Source organism: Struthio camelus, chromosome 7 (assembly GCF_040807025.1).
Source record: "Struthio camelus isolate bStrCam1 chromosome 7, bStrCam1.hap1, whole genome shotgun sequence".
Lineage (NCBI taxonomy): Eukaryota > Metazoa > Chordata > Aves > Struthioniformes > Struthionidae > Struthio > Struthio camelus.
Genome location: NC_090948.1, coordinates 26,198,933 through 26,215,852, shown reverse-complemented (window position 1 = coordinate 26,215,852; position 16,920 = coordinate 26,198,933). Strand labels below are relative to the sequence as shown.

At 39.4% G+C, this 16,920-nt stretch overlaps 1 long non-coding RNA gene across 1 annotated transcript in view; it reads right to left on the bottom strand.

The window, feature by feature from the left end:
* LOC138067820 (uncharacterized) overlaps positions 1–16,920 on the bottom strand; it is a 70,009-nt gene that overhangs the window by 20,615 nt on the left and 32,474 nt on the right. The window contains exon 2 of the long non-coding RNA XR_011142210.1: positions 9,235–9,417. This is a non-coding gene — a long non-coding RNA (uncharacterized lncRNA). The remainder of the gene's footprint in view (positions 1–9,234; positions 9,418–16,920) is intronic.

Sequence of the window (16,920 nt, the reverse complement as noted above, 5' to 3'; positions counted from 1 at the left end):
TTCTCCTTTACTTAGGGAAGGAATTTCTGTGGCTTCCCAGTCCTGCTGGGCAGGCACAAACACTTTGGAGGAAGCAGGAAGAAAATAAGTTCAATTGTTTAATTGTGCAGTCTGCATCCAGATAATCAACAGATCCTATCTAGATTGATGAGTGTGGGTTTCTGTTCTTACCCTTAAAGAATCTACATTCTTGCCCCTAAAATTAAGAAAATATATATATGCTAATGAGGCAAACCTCCATAACCTCTAAATAGCAGGCCAGCTAAGTAGTACTCACTCATTCAGCAGTTATACAAAGCCAATCAAGACCATAAGCTGTTAGGTTTTATCGTGGAGGAAAAGGTTTAAAGCTCTGGAGAACTAAAATAAACCAAGTCTCAGTTTCTGAAACAGTGTCATGTTCCCAATCTGTAACAATAACAGTTTTTACTGCTGGGTGAATCAGCCTGTTGGATATGTAACCTAGGATAACTTCAGCAAGAAAAGCCAAGAGGTCTGTGAAAAAGAATAAAACTTAGATCTGAAACAAAGGGTGTCCCACAAAACAGAGGGACAGCTGAAACATGCATTGGATGCCTATGGAGAGGTAGCGCAATCCTTTGATTGGGACAAAGGAGCAGGACTCAGGGGAGCCAGGTTCTAATTCTAGCTTTACTCCACATTTCCTATAGGACACTGAATAAATGACCTCCTTTCTTTCCGCCTTTATTTCCCTAGTGGTGTCACAGGATGACTGGATGACTGAGACTAGACCACTTGGAAAGACATATTAACATCCTGAAATGATAAACAATATATGAAGAGCAAGATATTACTGTTTCAGCAGTGTTAGATGAGCCCAACTGGATGTTTCTTACACACAGAAATGCACACGCTGTTTCTTTTCATAAGCCAGAAATATTTTAAGCCTGGTTTGTCATAGATCAACAGTGTTAATTAGACTTACCAATAGCATTGACACTTTTGTCCAAGTTAAAATAGGCTGGAGTTTGGCCCTGTCTCTTGGACACAGAGAACAGGTCACAGTTTTAATTTTCACAGCACTGACTCACATACATGCCTCTGAGCTGCTAGTTCAGTTAACACTTAATGCACTACACACCATCAGAAAGATGGTTTCAGCTGCTGAAGTTACAAGTTACAAGTGAAGTTTCAAATTTCAGATATGTATAGTGACTTTTATGGCTGTACATGAGACTTAGATATTAATACTGGCTTTACAATTTCCATCTTTTAATTTAAATATGAATCCTTTTATACAGCCTTGCCTGAGTGAAATCTCTCTTAATGGTGTTTTGTGACTTGTATGAAGGAAAGAAATGCTGGTTTTCAATTTCAGAATCATAGCTGTACATTTCTGTAGGTAAGTGAGGGTTGTGCCCTCTGGCCAACTACAAAACCCATGTGTAATAATAAAATTTTAGTCAATTAAAAACATTGTTCAACAGTTGCCTCGGAAAGAGGTGTTGGACAGGAGGAAAGGAACAGTATTCAAATTCCAGCTAAGCCCTGCCATTCCATAGCACACAATTTTGTCGTCAATCCTGACACCTCAACTAGACGTATTTCTGAGTTGCTGATGAAATCACTATGTGAGAAAATCATAATGTCACACTGAAGTACCACAGTCTAGCGGAATACCCCGAAACACAGTATGCCAAAGACTCCCATCACAGTTTCTAAATGTTTAAATCATGGATGTTAAAAGATGATGGACCCTGTAATCTCAGATTTTTCTTAATTCGGAAGGAAAAAGCTCCAATCTGGTTGCAAATCTTGTTTAAAAAAATGTATTGTTGTGGCTTCTCTGCCAAGAGCAAGCAGAATGCCTCAAGGCTTCTTTAAAAGTACTAATACAAATCAGTACTGAGATCAGGTGTATTTTGTACTATTTGTTTTTTCTCTTAAGAACAAACACATACATATCCGTCCTAGGACAGAGGCAGACTCAACCAGCATTTAGGCAGTGCTCTCTTCCAGAAGTCACTGCATACATATATAATGTTCAGTTCCTAGGATGTGATTATATCCTTATAGTAGTTTTCAATGAAGCCCTGAACAAACTATTTGCTATCTCCCTTAGGATTTCTACATAGTGTAGAGTAACATAACATATGTTTATGTAAAGATTAAAAACTAACACATCTAGGAAAACAATTTTCAGGCTACAGAAAAAAGCACCATGTGATAACACCTGCCACAAACATGACTGTCTATTCCAAATGTACCATCATTGTGACATAAGGGTAATAACGGTATGCCTGCCCTATTAATTTGAAAAGAAGGGACTCCAAAAGTGAGCAGCAGGAAAACAGCGTCTTTGAGACATGATCTTTAAAGCCCAGTTAACCACACTAAATTCTAATATTCCTTCTAAAACATTAAAACATACAAGTTAATATAGCATAATATAAAAATGCAATGTTAAGCACACACAAAAAAAGAAATAAATCAGGAAAGAGAAAAAGTCAAGATCTCTGCAGCAATATTGACTCTTCCCTGTGACATGTCCTATATATTTAAGACACAAACAAAACAAGGCAAATATTTTTAGTTAGATAACCAAGAATAGAAATCCCATCTGACTGAACTTTTGTGGCATACAGAATCATAACTCCACTGTTCTCCAAATGAATAAAAAAGATAGATTTCTCATCCTTAATAGCTTTATCTTTCTGCATTCACCTCTGTATAAGGGTGTTGCCAGAAGGCAGTGAAAGGGTTAGTTGTTCTGAATATTGTGTGTGTTATATAGTCAGATATTACCTATTCATCCCAGCATGAATTATGTCACCAAGTTTGTGACCAAACATGTGTTGTTGCTAAGCAATACCCACTCACAAGGTCTCCTGTAATCCATTTGGTATTTCACTAGAGATGTGCCATGGTCAGTTTGCTAATAGGACATCCATGCTCCCACAGTGGACAATAAAACTCTTATTTGCCAGTACGAACGGTGACTTCAGGTCTTCTAAAATAAATTGTTAGAATCCTTTGTCAAAGAAAAAAAAAGTTTGTACAAAAAAAGAATTCAGCTCCTCTGTCTGCAACAGGTCTTGATATCATCTTCTCCCTGGCAGAAGTCCACCTAGTATTGATGGCATGCACATGGGCCCTTTGTTATACGTGACAGTTGAGCTTCCTTCTTGCAAAGAGAGGCTTGAAAAGGTAATCAGATTGCTAGGGCTGAGTAGACCAGGCAGAGAGGCTCCTTGTATATGTATAAACACACAGACTCTTGGCTTAAAGGAACCACTTCTGCTTGACACATACCTCAGCCAAAAGCTTGTGCTCTGATGCAGAATGGAGTGATCATCAAGGACAGAAATGGGTCACGTCTGGGCAACACGACAAAAAATATGGTTTCCTGAGCCACTCAAGAATACCCAGATCAGCTCTGCAAGCTCGCAGGTTGACAGAATACTTGAGTCAGAAAAAAAATGCAGGAAAAGATCTGTTAAAACACGAGGTTTTGATGGGTTTTTATCAAAGAACTTGATCCCTTTTTCTCTTTGTTCCTCCTCTCAGGAATGCTTGGAGCATATACTGTCCACAGTCCATTCCTGTAATGCATAAGAACAGGCAAATGGCTGTGCCAAGTCAGACCAAAGCCTGACTTAGCTCATTACATAGTTCTCTGACAAGAGATAATAGCATATGCCTAGGGATGAGTATAATCAGAAGACAGGGATGGGCGTGTGCACACACACAGATGCACATATATATAAATTAAAACATGGTATACTCTCTCAACCTCTAGCACACTGAGTTTCAAAGGATTTCCTAAGTCAGAGGAGTACTTTGTCTAGTAACTCTCTGCAGATTGTTCTTGTATGAATTTCTCTAGTGGCCATTTAATGGCAAGCAATGATGAGGAATCCACAACACTCTGCAGCAGGGAGTTCAGCTACATCCACGAGATGGGAGGAAGGAAGCAGGGCAAGCTGTTGCCCTTAACAGCATTGCAAAATCATCGAAATTTGTCACGTTTCTATCACTGTCCGAGTGCTTAAATTTGAATAGCTAATTCTTGAAGGGAGTTCAGATCTCTGTTCCTCATTAATACACAGTGGAAACTCCCTGCCAACCTTCCTAACAAGAGAAAAAGCCCTTTAGCAACTGGAAAAGATCTGGCAACCTCAAAAAAACAAAGATGATTTCCTTTATAACTATCATGACACAAGCTGACAAGAAGTCCAGGTGCCTTGGAGGTAGCACTGACAAAAGGTTGCAATCAAGTATTCCTGAGGCACCTCAAAGAGGTGATGGATGAGGGGAGGTCTGAATAGTGCAAAGGGGCATGAGGGAGAGAAAGGAGTGGTAGGGCACAAAAGCTTGCAGAAAGCAGATACAGCATTAGCCAGAATGGCACTGAGGCTGCTCATGCTCAGGCACCATCAGAGGACTGTGCCAAAGCAGAACAAGCTGCTCTTTCAAAGACGTGTAGCTCATCTAGTGCAAATATTAAAAATGAAGAATATAAACCATGTTGAAGCTAAGATTTTTTCCCCATACTAATTATCTTGAATTGTTGTTGCAATAGCAAAATTCAAATAACAACCCTGGCTATCATCTGTGCCCTAAGCAGTTCCCAGGAACTGAGGCTTTTCATAACATGTGATTCGAAGGTGATGAAATGCCACATGGTGTAGGGATGACCTCAGTATCTGAACCATCAGCTGAAAATGCTTCCCTCCTTAAGGCCTGGTTTTGCAACTCTTACCTTGAATCACATGATCTGCTCACATAAGAAGTGATCTTCCTTTTGGACTTCCAAGGACTATTCACACAACTGTCACCCAGTGAGATTAAGCCCTGCGCAGAAACCTGAGCTAGCTGAATGCCACTTTCTAGGGCTTAGAAAGTTGCCTGTGATGCACTGCGAAAGCTCCGGCTTTAAGAATCCCTCTTCCTGTTATTTCTATGGGTAGAGTGTAAAGTCCTGCCTGCGAATATATAGCCTCTGTGCAGTTTAAGTCAATGTAACTACAGGTGATAGGATCTCTTCCTCTTTCTAGCAAGCCTTCCAAACAATTTGGTTTATCCACTATAATGCATACAGAGGATCATCTTATTTCACACTTTACAAACCTTCTTGTCCGAACAAACTACTGTTGCAATACCGATAACAAACAGTAATGCCTGATCTCAGATTGCACACCAACAGCACTTATTTTCATTTTTGTGGGATGTAGTATGGCAAGAGCTGTGGATTTGATAAACACCTTCAGAACCTATTATTGAATTGCTTCTCTGGATCTAACGTGAAAACTAAGCATCAGTCAACATAAAATAAATGTGATGTAGCAAAGAGCAGAATAATGGTTCTAGCACATATGGTATTGTGAGAAATGATTTTCTGTGACAGCAAAATATGAAAATGAACAGAAGACAAATGATTTTCCTGAACTGCACTGTAAAGTTTGCCTTTCCTGTAAAGACTTTTATAGAACAAACTGTCAAGATCATCTGGAATTACCTAATCTGATAGGCATTATATGTGACAGATAAAACATCTGTTTAGAGAAAATAAAGTGTACTTATCCATGAGCTTAGATATTGACCAAAACCAGATCAGATAGTGGGAAAGTTTCCCTAACAAATCTTGCAGAGTTCTCAAACAATTTATAATAATCCAAAGACATGGATCTCATTCCATTTTCTGTTCTATTGACTAGTATGCCACAGCTAATTTAAGTGTTCTAGTTGTATACTATCTAGAGAGGGGATTGGTGGGAAGTTTTCAAACTAAAATAATTTCGAAGACAAATAGGTAAAACAGGAGTTACTCGGAATAAAGTCAAGAAAAAATTCCATTGCTTCTCTATCAGAAGGAAAGGTACTTTAAGTGTCGTTGTGTTTGAATACAAGTTTTTATAAATGGCTTTTACAAATTATCTTCTGCAAAATCAAACGCTATTGATTTCAATACCTGACTGTTATAAAGAGTAGGAAAATAGCAGGTGTAGGTATAGGAGAAAAATATGAATTTCAAGTGAGATGACATGCTGCATCAATGAGATGCAGCTGACACTTTTCTAATTGTGCACTTTTCTAACTCAAACTCATGGATCTCCCCATAATGTATAGATTATATCTTGAATCTTCTTTGATGCAAAAGTCTAAATAGCCTCTTCTCTTTTAGAATCTGTTCTCTGGATCCCGGAAAATTAAAAGAGGCTGTGTCATGTTTGGCAACAGAACAGCAGAAATCTGGAAACTGGGAATGCAGACAGGAGATTTAGAATGAGAGGACAGAGCGATGCATGGGGAACATGTGGTGGCTATAAGGAGTTTAGGGCAGAGATGGAGGATCACACTGGTGATGAGGTGACCTGGTAGATAATAGAAGCTGGTCCAATCAGGGTGGTGAGAGCAAAATGACTTTACCAGAGGTGCTTGGAAACAACTGGAAGGGAGAAGAAAGTCAATCAGAACAATGCTTATTACATAGGTTTGCAGGCACAGGGACTCTGTTATTCTAGTTGGATACAGCTTATGCAGTAGTAAGACTGAAACACATGCTCCATAGGAGGCTACATGTAAAGCCATGGCACCACAATAGCTACATGGCTATTCAGCTACACATGGCTGAACCCCCTCCAGCTGTACATTCAAGAATCGGGTGAGATAACCACAAACCACAGTTCTCTCTACTGTGCAATCATTATATTTTGGGAGCCTGTATGATTGTAGTAACACTTGGACATCTGCTTCAGTTGCCCTGAAAATCAACTCTGAGTGATTTAACTAGAATATGCCAACATGAATCTCGCAGCTCCCTTCTCAAAACAACAAAACTAATAATACCTTCCTCTTAAGGACAGATCTTGAAGCTCTTGCTCTTGATGCGCTAGCACCTCTAATGGGACTATTAGGTACAGCGTAGCTTTGATAAAACTGTCCTCGAAACAATGTCCCCTTTAGGTAGTAGGCCTCCTTTCATCTACATCACAGCTATAGCCTCATAGAAACACAGAATGAAACAACTCTATAACTGTGGATCCTTGGCATCTCATGAAGTGCATCCATTTCATTACTCTGTGTTAGGGCATGAGGACTTTCAAAGGCTCCCCTTACCTTGCACCCTAACAAAACCCCAAACTATAGAACCACTTGGGGACTCTGGACTGCTTATACTCATTTCCAGAGATATTCCCAGGTAAGCTAGAAAAAATGAAGCTAAAGCTGCTTATAAGAGAACAAATCTAAAAGTTACACAGGATATCCACAGATTTTCTGGGGAAATGGCACTGTTTTTTTCTTTATAGATCAGCACAAGTTTTACATGTCACCAATAATCAGTGGAAGAGATTAATCTCTGGAGAGGGTCATTTAGAAGAGGAGATGAATTTAGATGGATTTACCCCTCTGGAAAAACTTCTCTCTCTCTCCATTGACTGTAAAATGAGTCTAGAGAGACTAGGCAACTAAAGCAGAATCTCTTCTCATAAGACACACTTTCAGGTATCAGAAAAATCATCATGACAATTTGCCTGAAGAGGGCAGTCTCAGGAGGAAGATCAGAAAGTGAACAATCATAACAGTTAACTTGCTCAAATTATTTCCCTGAAACTCTTTAACAACAAAAGAAAGTAGACAAATGAGTTTATACATTGAACTTTTCTGTAAATACCATACAGAGAGAGGAGGGAACCTGGATTAAATTATTAGGAACAATGAAAATTCTTTTTAGGTAAATTCAAAAGGAAAACGTATGTTCTGCTCCATTCAGGAGGATCTGCTTCTTGTCACATATGGCAAAAGTTTGCCAGGGTGCTTCTTTACTTTTGTAACAAAATAGCTTTTTGAATATCCTGGTCTCTGAAGGCAGATGTGAGGAGGAACTAGGAATCCTTCAGTTCAGAGCTTGACCCATCTGATCAAACCCATACACTTCAACAGGACAAAAGCATTGTCGCTGTGTTGTCTCAGGCCCTGTACATCAACCCTAATCTTCCTCCTGTTTCATCTTTCCCTGTATTTTTAGTCTGGACAGATCATTCTGTTGTACTTGAAGATTCACACACTCTCATGCAACTGCTTTATTTCACCCCTCGCTCAGCGAGCTGTGCAACAAAAGCCAGAAAAGACGACTGAGCTCTGTGTACTGTCAGTGCTACATACTTCTGACTATTATTTCCGCTTGATGGCTTTGGTTTTATCCAAAGATTATTCAGTTTGGGAATAATGGGAGATTTACAGGCTTGCACACAGGTCAAATGACAGTCAGAATGCACATGTGTTGCACTTTCTTCACCTGCAGATTATTCCTGGCGACTGCTATTTTAAAACTCTCCTAACTGGCAATGGCAGAAATTATTGTTCAAATCCTTCTGCTGCAGATGTATACTGATGTCCTCGGAGTCATAGGGGGATATTGCTTAGCCTCTGTTTTTGGCTTTGATATTAAATTGTTTCTAATAATATCAGATGAACTTTTCTAAATAGATCACCCCAGCTCAAACTACTATAAAATTGAAAATTTCCAAGTAGTTATTTCTTAATCCAAAACTTTGTTATTATGCTATTTTAAGTTTTAGGCAAACTCAAGCAAACAAACACCAACCATAATGCTTCCCTCTCTGACCACAGGATCAACTACAAACTCTCTGCCATTATTCCTGGTATTCCTAAAGATTTCACTAAGCATGTGGAAATATTAAAAAGGAACTGAAGAGCTATGCTGACTTTTGAACCATAAAGAAGCAAAGGAGAAAACTTGAATTTTATCACCCATCCTGTAAGAAAGCAGGGAAAGGAATGACAGTTTTGCAGCTTCCAAGCAGTTACTGAGACTGGCTGATATATAGCTGTGAATTATGAATGTAGAAGACAGTGTAGAAAACATACCACCTTATTTATTTATTTATTTAAATAAGGATATAGGCATATGCTGGCTAAAGACGCTTACTGGCACCTAATTTAATTTTGAAGCATCTAGTTTCCCAGAACCATATACTCCTATCCACAGCAAAATTAAAGGATGCAGAAGATTCTCCATTACTTCAGGTATATGAAATTGAGTATCTCCTTAAAGATACTCACAGCCATATATGATCAAGCCCAGTGCTGGCAACACCAATACAACTCTATAATATGGGTTATGCTGGGATAAAAACCAATAGGAACAGAATGTCTCTTCTACCTTCTTTACGTATAGCAATGGAGGTGTGTGGGGAAAGAAGAGAGAATTGTTGATAATCCCAAAATAGGATTCCTAAATTCACCTACCCCAAGCAGCAGGATGACAGGCACTCCAGCTCCATCAGCTTCACATCAGCAGGGAACTGCTTCTCAGCTCACTTCAGGATCTAGTCACTTTGTCTTTCCTGAGCAAAGTACATCGGTCACAATACAAAGGTAGGTCGCACCTCTAGAAGCCTTCTGTCAGCTCTTTATCCCTTCTGAGATTTCCTAGGGATGTAGGAAGCAGGCTGAGGGACCGGTCTTTGAACAGGACTTTTAAAACATAGGCCTATTCAGTGACTGTACTAGATCTGATGGCTTTTTGGTTTGGTTGATTTTAAAAAAAGAAGAGTTCTATCATAAGTCTTCAACTCAGATTTGTTTCCTTTATATTATATCATACTGTGATATAACCAGCTTCTGCACCTGGCTCTTACTAGGGGATGCCATATGGTACAGTTGGAAGTGGGGACAGAGGGTACCATGTAAGTAAGTTAAACTTCTTTCATCTAGAATTAAGCCATCCTCATTAATCTACATGCATTTAAGATTCTAAATTAACCTCTGAAGAGATTCCCATTCAATAGTGCTTATCTTTTATATTTTTGAAACACTAAATCACGAAGCTGGACTTCCATTGTAATTTAAATGAGCTGTTCATTTATTCTCTCAATACAACGATTTCACAGGGTATAGTATGGTGAACCTGATCATGAAGTTGCATGTGGTTCTCAATACCTCACATTCTCAAGGCAAGCAGGGGCTCTTTTACACATTTTTTAACCTCCCACTGTGAGGTCTACACAATTGAACTAAAGTTTGTCTGACAATTCTAGCTATGGCACAAAATAAATCCACAGGTTATCAATAAAGGATGTGTAATTGGCAAGAGTGTATTATTTATTCATGGGAAGATAAGTGAGTCTTAGAACGCCTTCTTTCCCAGAAGGTTAGGGGGTTGTACACAACTCACAAATCTTTCTTGATAATCCTTTACTTGAACCAGAAATTATATTATGCTTTTGTTCTTTCATGCCTAAAACTGACCAAGCGGGCAATGATTTATTAAACTAGAGTCTTGAGTCTCCTGCCACACAACCCACTTAGTCACAATAATGGCTATGAAACAGATCATGCATTCTAAGATAGGCTATAATTTGTGTTAAAGAAACTTGTCTGTTTCAATTACAAAATTTAATTTGCAAAGCCCTATAAAAGGTTATGAAGTAAAAAGAAACAAAGCAGCGAAACTTTAGGTTGCAATCTTATGTGTTACATATACACACAGAGCAGAAGAGAATGGACCCAAAAGATAAAAAAAACTAAATGCTTTCATAACTAAACATTAAGTAGATTCTTGCAAACATACTAGCATTCTTCCAAACTACAAATTTGCATCTTCAGTCTCTGTTTACAAATTACCAGAGATAAAGGCAATCATATGCTTTTATACACCTTCTCATAAAAAGCCCGAAATCAGAATCCAGATACAAAAGAGGATGCATTTCTTGAAAGACTGACTCACAAAACACCATGCAATTTTAGATCACAACTCAGCACATCTTAGATTTGACTTTTAGGCTCACTAATTTCAAATTACATCCAACCTTATGTGCATTGCAGAAAGTTTAAGTTGGTACTTAAAAATTGCTTCTATAAGAATGCACCAGAAAAAAAAAAGAAGGTACTATTTTTAAATAAATGTAGTTTTTCCAAACAAAAGAATTTGCAAAATAGGTTCTAATTCATTAAAACTTCAGAGATATACCAGGAAAAGATTGAGGAAAATTTAATTTTACTTTTTGTAGATTAATAGTCTAATCTTTTGCTTTGAAACAAAGCTTTGTTTTCCTTTCAGAATTTATTTTCATACATTATTATCTGTTTTAATATAACATCTAAAAAAACCTCCAAACTGAAAAGATGTGTGTTGGTTTGCCAGCAAATGGAACTTTAAATTTTCTCACTGAACATTTCAGAATCGAGCCAGATTCAAAATCATGAGGTCCTTAACAAAACAAAATTTCCATCCCCCTCTCACTCTAACAATTAACAGTTATGTTGAATCATAAGGGCCAACCTATATCTAGTTCCATTTTGTTTAGCACCCTATATAAGGAGAAGGGTAGTAGACATTATACTATCTATTGCTACCATTGTAGATTCTGCAAGTGGTTTATAACACAGATGAAAAAGGAGCTGGAAGGAGGTGTTTTAGGTAGCTGGTGTGACAGAAAGCAATATATTGATCTCAAATATCTTGACAGCTTTATGATTTTATTTTCCCGCCTGTGTGAATGTGCAGTCGGGAGGAGAAGATCTTAACTGGGAGGAAATGAATGGAAAGGTAAAGAGACAGAGAGTGAGGGAGCTGGGCAGATCAGAAGAGGAAGATGCAAGGACAGGTGTGGCTGAGATGAAGATATGCTGAGAGAGGTAGGCATGTTCATACCTAACAGAGTCCGGCACTGAACAGAAATATGCTCAGAGGAACAGTTCTACTCAGAAGCTACAATTCTCAAGATAAAGGGGTTGCTTGCTAGGCTACCTTGGCTCATCATAAGTGTGAAGGGCCACTTACTTGCTTCTCACCACTAAAGGTAAGTTTCATGAAATGATGGTCAGCATCAAGACTTTTTATTTAAATCTAGTCTTATACAACATTTGCTAGTTCAAGAGAATGACAGAGCTAAATTTAAGTCTCAGTCACACATGTATCAGGCAGGCAAGTCAAATGGGAATTTTTTTAATTTGGAACTTCGCAGTTATGATATGTGTCTAACAAAAGGGAGATGTGATCTATTTCTGCCCGTGCCACAGGCTCCTTTTGTGATAACTCTGAGCAAACCACTTAAACTGCCTCTGTTTCAGCTTGTTCTGTAAAGCAGGTACAGCACTGTTTGCTCACTCTGAGGGTACTGCGAAGGTACACTGGCGTTAGGAATACAAGTTTTGATCCCTGGACTGCAGGTGTTATTTGTATACGTTATTATTTTGTAGTGATGGATTCAGGCCTAGAGTTTCAAAGGAGCTTGAGAGGCTGCCTAGCCATTTTTCCCCACCTTTGAAATGTTTGTGAGGGATGGATGTAGCCCTGTTCTAAATGGAGACAGAAGAAGGAAAGGAAGAGGAAGGAGAGTAGGCAGCGGTGACCGCATGCCAAGACACAGCATCCTATGCTTTACTGACTCATATTAACGGGTGACAAAGCCCCATAGGACAACACACACAAAAACACAAGCACGAACACTAACATATACACCTGCACCAACTCACACTCTTAAAATACCACACATTTAACCTACACAGTTAAAATACTTATTGGAATCCCTTTTCTATTTTAATTGTGTTCATCTCCACTGCTTATTCAGCACCCTGAACTGAGGCATAATTTCAATATATTTTATAATGGCTACTTTTTAGAAATTGCCCTGCTTTCTCCACAATGTGTTATTTCAAAGCAGCTCTCTAAAAGGCAGAGATTGCTGGATAAGATCAAATATATTCGAAAAGAGAAAAGAGAGGAGAGGAGAGAGGAGAGGAGAGAGGAGAGGAGAGAGGAGAGGAGAGAGGAGAGGAGAGAGGAGAGGAGAGAGGAGAGGAGAGAGGAGAGGAGAGAGGAGAGGAGAGAGGAGAGGAGAGAGGAGAGGAGAGAGGAGAGGAGAGAGGAGAGGAGAGAGGAGAGGAGAGAGGAGAGGAGAGAGGAGAGGAGAGAGGAGAGGAGAGAGGAGAGGAGAGAGGAGAGGAGAGAGGAGAGGAGAGAGGAGAGGAGAGAGGAGAGGAGAGAGGAGAGGAGAGAGGGAGGAGAGAGGGAGGAGAGAGGGAGGAGAGAGGGAGGAGAGAGGGAGGAGAGAGGGAGGAGAGAGGGAGGAGAGAGGGAGGAGAGAGGGAGGAGAGAGGGAGGAGAGAGGGAGGAGAGAGGGAGGAGAGAGGGAGGAGAGAGGGAGGAGAGAGGGAGGAGAGAGGGAGGAGAGAGGGAGGAGAGAGGGAGGAGAGAGGGAGGAGAGAGAGAGGAGAGAGAGAGGAGAGAGAGAGGAGAGAGAGAGGAGAGAGAGAGGAGAGAGAGAGGAGAGAGAGAGGAGAGAGAGAGGAGAGAGAGAGGAGAGAGAGAGGAGAGAGAGAGGAGAGAGAGAGGAGAGAGAGAGGAGAGAGAGAGGAGAGAGAGAGGAGAGAGAGAGGAGAGAGAGAAAGAGAGAGAAAAGAGAGAGAAAAGAGAGAGAAAAGAGAGAGAAAAGAGAGAGAAAAGAGAGAGAAAAGAGAGAGAAAAGAGAGAGAAAAGAGAGAGAAAAGAGGAAAAAAGAAAAATTACCTTGAATTTCAGACCTGGCAATCTTGTTTCTCTTAATGATTGATAAGAGATCACTATTGAAGCCTTCAAGTGAGTCAGCAGTGCATGCAGCACAAATCATGTGTTTCAAGTGCATAAAAACATACACCAGGAAAATGGTCTTGAGACCCCCCCCCCCCATTAAAATATATCTCCTTACACCTGGAGAGAAGAGGCACAAAGTAAACACCTGAGGCTTTTCATAATAAAGTATTTCTACAAGAAAAATTGCAACAATTAAAAGGTGCTGTTATTAAAAAACATAAGCAGAGAAAAGGTAAACTATCATGTTTAGCAAATTAAAGCATTAAATCCTCCATTTCTTTTACTGGATTAAAAAAGTTTTTGCACTGCTTTCTCCAGCACAGATGTTATTAAACATCTTCAGCTGACAAAGCTGTACGGGAAATTCTTGTAATAAAATACCGATATTGTGAAAAAATTTGAGACAAAAATGAAGTTGTATCATCTAACTGAATGTTGACTGACGTCTGAACCATATATGTAACTGGCAGGTCTATTCAGGGGCTATTTGTGTCATGACTTGCAAGTTAGGGTACTACATTTGTAAATATTCAAAAAATGCCTGATTTTGCAAAAATGATGCATGCCTTCATAGAAGACTATGAAAAAATGGCTGCTCTTAACAGGAAGAGAGATGCCTGTATGCTAAAAAGGCAAGGGCTATACTACCCATTGGTTCTTACTTTTCTGTTTGACATTTGGTCTTGATTAATCTCCTTATTAATAAATAAATAAATAAAAGGGAATCAAAAAATCCCCATTAATAGCCGAAGTGAATATCAATTAACAAATAACTAATCCAATTTATTTAGGAAATACTTTAGAATAATAAAGTATTACATAAGGAGAATTCACCTGTAATCATAAAAAACTACACTAAGTTTCTTTACAGGGAATAATTCTGCCATTTTTAATGAAGGTCTCTCTCTCACTAGAAAGAGTGGCCAGAACATTTTTTGATGCTGAAAAGGATATAATCTGTGCTATGAGAATTTTTCCCTGACAACCTCTTGCATGGCAGGTCAACCACAGACAAATTGTTTATTTCAAGCTCTATCCATAGCTGACTGCTGAAAACTTGTCTCATAGGGTCTTGTGGAAGGAAAATGCTCATTTCCCTAAATAGACAAGTTACTGTGGGGACAACTTTCCATTCAAATTGTTCCATGGAAGTTGATGCTACTAAAGTGACTACTGAAATGAAAAAATGAACATGCTTTTTGACTGGTTGTTAGGAATCACTGCGAAATTCCGCAGAAACATGGTTGCAAATCATGTTACCTTAAAATCTAATCACGGTCTTCTTAAGCCAGTACCAAAATATGTTAAAAAGAAAGATTAAGGTACTGACAGAAAGGATGAAGAACTGCAGGGATATGTATGATAGGAAATGAAAACTGAATACTAGGTGAGAAGAATGGGCATGCATGAATGAGCAGACACGGCAAATACTGAAGGTGCTCAAAAACTGCAACCATCTTAAGCAACACCAAAGATCAGAGTTCAGACTTTCAGTCTATTTGATCCAATCATTTGCGAGGTGTATGTCAAAGTTGGAGGAGTTCATTTATACCTGCTACTGATTTGGTAGCACAGGTTTAGAAAGGGTTTGAATATATAGGAAGACAAAACCATGCAATCACAAACTGTCAAACGTTGTGACTCAGATGGGCTTTCTAGTTCTGCCATCGAAAACCAGATGTTTTGCCTTGCTGAAATGTTCCCAGGCTGCGAAGGCAAAAAAGTTTTCAGCCACTTGGAACTTGTGCTTTAAATGATCAAAGAAACATTTTCAGATGTTTGCAGGAGAAGCAGCTAAGGGTGCACATGGAAGACCTCATTAGGGGACACTTGAATAATTGTTCAAAACAAAAAAAAATATACCTTGCAGAGCCCTTTGGTCTTTGGAACTCTAGCATACATGAACCGTAAAAATAAGAAAAAATGAATGGAGCTAATCAGACCTGATGCTGGAAGAGTTTCTAAAGACAAAGGTGGCTTTTTTCCTTTTTCCTTAACTGTTTAGACAAGTCCAGATTATTCAGAGTAGTAGGAGGATTGGTGAAAAGTAAGAGTGGGGCAGGGGGAAGAAACCTAAAGTGCAGAAGATGAGAGAACAGTTGTAAAAAACTTGAAGCTATTACAGGGAAAAGTAAACCCAGTGACACTGCAAATTGTGGACCACAGAGATCCCTGAGCTGGAGCTGACTCGGCCCTGCAAGTGCATGTCGTACACTTTCCAGCTATCAATGGAAACAGCACAAAGCCAAATCTTTGCACTCACAACAGTTTATCCACGACCTTGGTAGTGGAGACACGGCTAAAAGTTACGTGTATGTATAAATTACCATCAGAAATCTGTGACACGCTTAAGCTTGGACAAGGCCAACTCTACTATCAGCTACCAGCTGATACCTTAGAGTAATTGCTTTGCAACCAACACAGGTCGTCTGTTTAATCTCAGTAGCAGCCAAGAAGCCATCTAAAGGCCTGGCTTCCTTCTACAATCTGCATAATGGGGTAGATTCACTGCCCTTACCTTGGCTGAGGGTTAAGTATTTGGGAAGACTGAAGGATGAAACCATCAAAATGCTTAAAAAGTACATAACCTTACTTTACACAAAGGCTTTTTGTGGTGCACTGCCCAAGGATGCACTGTTTTGTCTTTCTTTACCTCTAGGATACCATGGCCAGATCCTGGCTTAAACTTTTTGCTGCACGAACAGCACAACCGTGACTTGAAAACAAGAGTCATCTTCTTCCTTTAGCTGATATATAACCAGTGTAACTTTGGCATACTTTAGAGGTGGCATTAGCAGAGCATTTGAACCTAAGACAAGTTAGAGAGTCTCTTCTAACTTACTCTGAAGGTTTCATCAGTGGATCACTACCAGGCCAGAATTAGCATCGTGCACTCAAGGATCACTTTTTTAACATACAACTGGGTGCCTTGTCCAGGCACAGTTAAGAGTTATGGGTATATATAAATAATCAACAAAAATCTAAGGCAAGGTAGCTTGTCCATAAGCATGGATAACACTGAAAGGAAGGAACCAAATCTTCCCCATGTCTGTGTTCTTTCCAAAACATAGGAGTGTGCCAGGCCTACCTCTCCACCTACTCGATGTCTAACTCTCTCACTCTTCTCAGACATACTCTAACAGAGGCGCAGCAGCCACTACTGCGTTCCATTACACTATGTTCCAGTCTCTCTGCACCCAGCTCACTAGACAGTCTCTTTCACGTCCAGTTATCAGATATTTGTGATCCTGCCAACAAGCAATTAGAATTCACAAATAGCCCAGAATGATCAGCAAAACACACAGAAGCGGCAGACTTGTAAGAACTGAACTCCATACTCATCCTCCATTTACTTTCCT